General features: G+C 48.1%; 1 long non-coding RNA gene across 1 annotated transcript; it reads right to left on the minus strand.

The window, feature by feature from the left end:
- Nucleotides 1-641: 641 nt before the first annotated feature.
- On the minus strand, nt 642-7,383 carry LOC145352904 (uncharacterized). The gene is made up of 2 exons (XR_013888622.1): nt 7,291-7,383; nt 642-799 (listed from the first exon to the last, which is right to left on the minus strand). It is a non-coding gene; the product is annotated as an uncharacterized LOC145352904 (long non-coding RNA).
- Nucleotides 7,384-7,973: the final 590 nt, after the last annotated feature.

Here is a 7,973-nt window from a genome sequence, read left to right on the forward strand (position 1 = left end):
CCCCTATTGTCTGATGAAAATCGTAAGTCCGTCTGGGAAGTAGGATACTGATTATTCAGCCATGAGTCACACATGAGATGTAAAGTATTACTTTATGTTGTGGTGTTTGGAAAATTTTCCTTTTACAATAAATCTGATTTAGAAGTTCCAACTGTAGAAGTGAATTTTTCATTGTTATTTGGGGGAAGCAATGGCCTCGTGACCTCGCGGTATTATTGCTAGGCTATTAATCCAGAAACTCAGCTAATGTTTTTGGGACCCGGGTTCGAATCCCAGCATGGCAGGCTGTGGAATTTGAATTCAATAAAAAAAAATCTGGATTTAAGGATCAACTGATGATCATGAAGCCATTCTAGATTGTTGGGGAAAACCCATCCGGTTCACCAATGCTTTTTGGGGAAGGAAATCTGCCGCCCTTAGCTGGTCTGGCCTACATGTGACTCCAGAGCCACAGCAACGTGGTTGACTCTCAAATGCCCTCGGGCAACTAGAGATGGGCAATAAATGCTGGCCAGTCAGCGACGCTCATGTCCCATGAAGAAATAATAAAAACAAAAGTCACAGGTTCAAACTTTAACTTTTGGACCTTCTTGTCTTGCATGCTTTTATTCTATTAAAATCCAAAAAGAAGGTCCAGTCGCTTCCATTACTGAAGCACCTCTTTATTCTTGCTGAGTTGTGGGTTTATCTTCATTTGTAAGCTCATTTTCCAAACTCAAACATTGTAAGTTCTTTTTTGGAGATGACAAGTTCAAAATGGCTTCGTTCTTATGCCAAGAACTCATTCTAGGTTCTTCCTCTGAAAATGGAGGGACATCAAATATAAATCCTTAATAATTCCACTCTTTTCTATATTGCACCCACAGCAGAAACATCAGAAGCAAATGGTTTCTCACAAACATAGGAACATAGAAGATAGGAGCAGGATGAGGCCCTTCGAGCTGCTCCACCATTCATCATGATCATGGCTGATCATCCAACTCAATAGCCTAAACCTGCTTTCTCCCCATAACCTTTGATCCCATTCGCTCCAAGTGCTATATCCAGCTGCCTCTTGAATACATTCAATGTTTTGGCATCAACTACTTCCTGTGGGAATGAATTCCACAGGCTCACCACTCTTTGGGTGAAGAAATGTCTCCTCACCTCCGTCCTAAATGGTGAATCCTCAGACTATGACAAATGGTTCTGGAATCCCCCACCATCGGGCACACCCTCCATGCATCTACCAAGTCCAGACCTGTTAGAATTTTATAAATCTCTATGCAATCCCCCATCTTTTGTCTGAACTCCAGCGAAAACGATTCTAATCTAGTCAGTCCATCTCTCCTCATACATCAGTCCCGCCAACCCCGGAATCAGCCTGGTAAACCTTCACTGCACTCCCTCAGGAGCAAGAACATCCTTCCTCAGAAAAGGAGACCAAAACTGCACACAATACTCTAGGTATGGTCTCACCAAGACCCTGTATAATTGCAATAACACATCCTGCCCCTGTACTCGAAACCTCTCACAATGAAGGCCAACTTACCATTTGCCTTCTTTGCTGCCTGCTGTACCTGCATGCTTACCTTCAGTGACTGGTGCACAAGGACACCCAGATCCCTCTGCACACTCCCCTCTCCCAATTTACAGTCATTCAGGGAGTAATCTGCCTTCTTGTTTTTGCTTCCAAAGTGAATAACCTCACATTTACCCAAATTATACTGCATCTGCCATTGATTTGCCCACTCACCCAACCAGATCATTCTGAAGGATCTCTACATTCTCGTCACAGTTCACCCTCCCACACAACTTGGTATCATCTGTAAACGTTGAGATGTTACATTTTGTCCCCTCGTCCAAATCATTAATGTATGTTATAAATAGCTGGGGTTCCAGCACCGATCCCTGTGGCACCCCACTTGTTACTGCCTCCCAATTTGAAAAGCATCCATTAATTCCTGCCCTTTGTTTACTCTCTGTCAACCAGTTTTCTATCCATCTCAATATACTTCCTCCAATCCCATGTGCTTTAATCTTGCATGATAAACTTCACTCTTTAGAGAAGGTTTCTTTGGGTAAATACCAATCATGTGCACTAATGCCGTTAGTTTACTCCTTAATTTCCAACAATTTCCATTCAACTGTCCAACTTTGTGACAGTGAGAACATCTGGATCTTATCAACTGAGCCCTACTTTCTACACCATCCTTTTGACCATCTTGTCAGGAATCTACTCCTTTGTTTCTGTGATCCTCTTCACTATAACTCTCTGGCAAGAATCCTCCTCAATCGCTTTGAAAATATCAGTTTTTTTTTGTATTCAAGCAGCAAAGTTTCTTGTTTGGTTTCTTTCTCCATGGCAATGCCTTAGCCAGTCAGAGCTGACTTGTCAACCAACCAGCATCCTTTTCTCCTGCGGAATAAATTGTTGTACTTGTTTGAAATTTGGCATTCTTGCATTTGTCCAGATGAGTGCAAGGGGAAAAGCTTCAGTAGCACGCCTCTTTTTCCGCGATATACAATTTCTGTATGACCAAGTTTGTTTGGTCTGATTTTTTTTTAGATAATTTGTACTACTTTTCTTGATCCCATTCAAAACAAATTTCATTTCGTTCCTTTCAAGCAATATTGACACTTCCTCATTTTGGACTTATGTTTTATTTCTCCAAACACTTTGATTCTTTCACACAATTCACAAACCCCACGTTATCTCAATCACTTGGGGTTTTTCAATGACCTCTCGAACTCTGTCCAGCTGCCAGTATTTGAGCAGCTGTATTCCATCTCTCATAACTGACAATGCATTGTTAATTCAGTGTTTGGCATTATTAACCCTTCAGAGGCAATTTAAGGCCTCCATCCTTTCTGTGGAGAGCATTAAATTGGAAACTCTGCAAGGACCTCAGCTACCTCCATGCTGTCCAATAATGTGGATATATCACTTTTTTTTAACTTGATGTGGAGATGCATCAAGGGGGCACGGTAGCACAGTGGGTTAACACTGCTGCCTCACAGCTCCAGGGACCTGGGTTCAATTCCTGGCTTGGGTCACTGTCTGTGTGGAGTTTTCACATTCTCCCTGTGTCTGTGTGGGTTTCCTCTGGTTTCCTCCCACAGTCCAAAGACGTGTGGGTTAAGTTGATTGGCCATGCTAAAATTGCCCCTTAGTGTCCTGTGATGCATGGATTAGCAGGCAAAATATGTGTGGACTTGGGGGGCAGGGCTTGGGTGGGATTGTGGTCCATGCAGACTCGATGGGCCAAATGGCCTCTTTCTGCACTGTAGGGTTTATATGCTGGTGTTGGACTGGGGTGGACACAGTATAAAGTCTCACAACACCAGGTTAAAGTCCAACAGGTTTATTTGGCAACACGAGCCCTCACAGAGCTACTCCTTCATCAGGTAAGTGGCACTCATCCCACTCACCTGATGAAGGAGCAGCGCTCCGAAAGCTCGTGTTACCAAATAAACGTATTGGACTTTAACCTGGTGTTGTGAGTTTTTTTACTTGGGTCAATTCCTTGCTCAGCTTAGTCACAAGCAAGCGAGGAGTCTTTGTAATTCTCAAACAGTGGCATATGATCCAAGATTGTGGAAAAAAATGACACTGCCCAGCATATCAGTCTTCACTATTGAGGACACAAGTATCACCCCAGAAGCAGCGGTAAAGCAGGAAATGGAAGGGAGGGAGCAACTTAGAAAAATTATGATCTCCAGAGAAGCAGTACTGAGTATATTGTTGGAGTGAAGACTCAGAAGAGTACCATAGAAAGCATTCTTCCTGGTTGTAGCACAGCTTGGTATGGCTCCTGTTCTGTCCAAGACCGCAAGAAACTACAAAGAGTCTTGAACGAAGCCCAGTCCATCACTCCAACCAGCTTCCCATCCATTGACCCTGTCTACACTCCCCGCTGCCTCGGAAAAGCAGCCAGCATAACTAAGGACCCCACACATGCCAGACATACTCTCTTCCACCTTCTTCCGTCGGGCAAAAGGCATAAAAGTCTGAGGTCACATACCAAAAGGTTCAAGAACAATTCATTTTGGGGCAGCACAGTGGTTAGCACTGCTGCCTCAGAGAGTCAAGCTCCCAGGTTCGATTCCTGGGTCACTGTCTGTGTGGAGTTTGCATGTTCTCCCCGTATCTGCATGGGTTTCCTCCGAGTGCTCCAGTTTCCTCTAACACTCTAACAGACATGCTGGTTAGGGTGCATTGACCTGAGCAGGTGGCGGAGTGTGGCAACAAGGGAAATTTCACAGTACCTTCATTGCAGTGTTAATGTAAGCCTTACTTGTGACTAATAAATAAACCTTCAACCTTTTCTCTGCTGCCATCAGACTTTTGAATGGACCTACCTCGTATTAAGTTGATCTTTCTCCCTAGCTATGACTGTAACACTACATTCTGCACTCTCTCTTTTCTTTCTGAATGAATGATATGCTTTGTCTGTGCAGCGCACAAGAAACAATGCTTTCCACTGTATACTAATACATGTGACAATAATAAATCAAATCAAATCAAAATTTATTTGTGTTTGATAATAAATACCATTCTTTTCCAGCCAGGGTTCCTGAGTTATGACATCAGAGTACTCATCCCAGTCACTGGGTTTGAAATTGGACAAAGACACCTAATTTTCCAGTTAAAACTTCAATTCCTAAAACTTTAAAGTTATATTCTAAAACTTACGAATTATAGACTAGTTATTGGCAGCAAAGAGAGTGGGCCCAACTTGAGATGGTCCGTGACTCAAAAGTTACAGTGGGCGGGGGTGGGGTGGGGGGGTTGGGGGGGGAGACATTGTGCCAAAATTTTCCACAGTTATAGGCCCTGCCACCACAAGAACGGAACAGTAAGATGTCTCACAACACCGGGTTAAAATCCAACAGGTTTGTTTGGAATCATGAGTTTTTGGAGCGCTGCTCCTTCATCAGGTGGATGGGCAGCGCTCTGATGAAGGAGCAGCGCTCCGAAACCTCGTGATTCCAAATAAGCCTATTGGACTTTAACCTGGTGTTGTGAGGCTTCTTACTGTGCCCACCCCAGTCCAACACTGGCATCCTCACTTTATGGCAACAAGAACGGAGAATTTGGCTCTCAACAAAATTTCCATTCACAGCAGCGGGACTGGAGAATCCCAGCCCGGAGAATTCCGGCCCGAACCTCCTCACACCTTCATAGTTCCAGGAGTTGTGTGTTGAAATGCAAACTATCACTGAAAGTTTGAAGGGCGAATGGTTTCTCCTGTTCCTGTCTTCTATGTTTCTATGGTGCAATGGTTTTTCTACACTACGATATCAAAGCTTCATTGATAGAGATGTGATGGATAAGTTGTGGTGAATAACCCTCCCCACCGACTCCCTGCATTTCTCCAACACCTCAACTCCAACTCAACCTCACAGAACCTCTACTGGATAAGGATAAATCAAAGGCCTCGCATTTCTTTGGTGCTTTACACCATTTTGGAATGTCCCAAAGTGCTTTGCTGCACCTTGGTGGGGGAGGTTGTTGGGGGGGGGGGGGGGGGGGGGGGGGGTGGGGTGGGGCGGGGATAGAGGGCTCTTTGCCTCAGTGCGTGGCACTCTGGCCTCGGAGTCAGGCAGTTGTGACTTCCACTCCCGCTACTGGGATTGTCCTCCCTGGAAAGACGGAGGCTGAGGGGCAACCTGATGGAGCAGGTTTGGTGGGCCGAAGGGCCTGCTCCTTTGCTGCACTGTTCTTTGTCCTTTGTACAGAGAGGTAAATCCACTCTGACACTCCAGCGCAGTACTGAAGGGGTGTCGCAGTGTTAGAGGTGCCACCACCCTGTGGGTGAAGTATCAAACCAAGGCCCCGTCGACCCCCACGGGTAGAGGTGAAAGGTACCAGATACCAGGTAAGAGATACCAAACGATTCCGTGGCTGCTATTCCCAAGTGGAGCGACTGGGCTCTTCCCAGGCAATATTCACCCTTCAATCAACGTGACTGAGGGCAGGTGATTCAGTCACGGTCACAAGCGCTCGTTGTGGGATCTTGCTGTGCGCAAATTGGCTACTACGTTTCCCACATCGCAAGGGCGACCGCGCTCCCAAAGGGCCCCGTTTTCCGCAGAAACTGGCGGAAGCGCTCAGCAGATGGAGCAGGCCGTGGCGGAGAGAGGGAAGCGGGCCATCCTTCAGGTTTGAGACCTTAGCCTAAGGGAGCAGCCAGGCTCTCTGGACGCGATGCCCTCCGGGCCGTGAGCTGGGGCCAATAAACATCCCCACTTCCTGGAATCCCCAGGCTGAGAAGTGCGGGGACCGAGCACAGGGACTGCGTGGGACCTCGGAGAACATCCCACCTGAAGATCCCCCGCGGTTTGCCCTGTGCCCGTGGGAGGTGGGAGCCGGGACGACGCTGTTTATTCCGTGGCTGTTTGGTCGGGCCGGTGTGCGGTTGTCTTCTTGCTGCCTCTGGTCCTCGGCCGTGGGCTCTGTTTTCTGACGTGCCGTGACGTGTACGCCATTCCTGATTCAGCTTAAATCTCGCAAGGTGCTTGGCTGGCTGGGATTTTAACCCTGCAAGGGCTCAGCAGGTCACTGCACTGGAGTGAATAGATATGAGAGTAATGTAACTCGACTGCTCTTCCCTAAAAGACCCATTATGAATGAGTCCGATGTTTCTTTAAGAGCCTGAGGCTGCCAGGAGTGGACGGTGGGGCTGACGGAGGTCGGGAGAGGTGGGGGGGGTGTGGGGGCAGTGGCGGGGGAGGTGGCTCCCCACTCCAAAACCCTGAGCTTCACTGTTCTGCTTTAGCTGCTTAACGACAAAGAGGGACGTTTAAACATAGATGGCTGGGGAGCCTCTGTAATACTCGGTGCCGAAAGCAGCCTGCGGACAACGTGGCAGGAGTCCAGCGTCAAACGGACAACACGAGCGGGCCGATGTATTGTCTCCCTTGCTTCCCATCGCTCTGGAGGAGCTGAATGCTTTCCCCTTGGCCTTCTCTGACCTTCACGCCACTGTCTCACCACGCACCCACCTACCACCCCCACCCCACCCACCCACCCACCCATCACCCTCCTCGCCCACCACCAGCTCACTCCCCTCAGCCAAAGCGTGGGTGACCTTTAACCGCCGTGACCTCGCCACCACCTCCGACCCCCCCCCCCCCACCACCCCAACAACCCCCCCACCCCCCCCGACCTTCAGATTTTTTTTTTCCCCCCCTGGAGCCGAAGGAATGTGACCTCCCCCACCCCGGCCCCGACCTCCCGTGACCTCGTTACCCCGGCGACTATGTGAAACCCGTGACCTCTGCGGCTGCTCCGCTGGGTGACCTTACATCGGGCAACGTGTCCTTTGTGCTGAGGCACCAGCTGGAAGTTGTTTTTTTTCCTCCTGGCCTGAGCTGCGCTCACAGCGGATTACGGAGGGAGGTCCAGGGAGCCTGTCACAGGAGAACGTCCTGGTGATTAAATTTCACCCTCGGAACTTCTGAGAGACGTAGAATGGTGAATAATTAATAATATTCCGAACGGATCACCCTATCCCCTACTCCCAGAGACTCACTCCCCAAGCACAGTGCGGAATGAGCAGAGTATTAACCCTTTCTGTCTGAAAGCACACCCTGCGTGCAACACAGGATTATATGTGTCTTACTTATTATTAAATAACAGGGACAGTGCATCTTAGGATTTTTCTTATTCATCCACGCAATGGAAGCCTTGTGAGGGTAAGGTCATTGTTTTTCACCAGTGGAAAGAACCGGCACCTCAAAGCTTCCAGTTCTGGTGGGGTCAGGGTTGACAAACCCCCCCTCGTGATCACCAGTCCACGGAAATCAGCATCAATCCCCCCAGAGACCGGGGAAATAGTTCCAGGGAAACGAACGTCAGTGGCAAATGGATAAGAGGACAGCAGGGAGGCATGACATAGTGCCACACAGCGCAGAAGGGGGCCATTCGGCCCATCGAGTCTGCACCACTCACAACCTTACCCAGGCCCTATCCCCGCAGCACTATTTAC

Source organism: Carcharhinus amblyrhynchos, chromosome 15 (genome assembly GCF_965287045.1).
Source record: "Carcharhinus amblyrhynchos chromosome 15, sCarAmb.v2.hapA, whole genome shotgun sequence".
In the NCBI taxonomy this organism is placed as follows: Eukaryota; Metazoa; Chordata; class Chondrichthyes; order Carcharhiniformes; family Carcharhinidae; genus Carcharhinus; species Carcharhinus amblyrhynchos.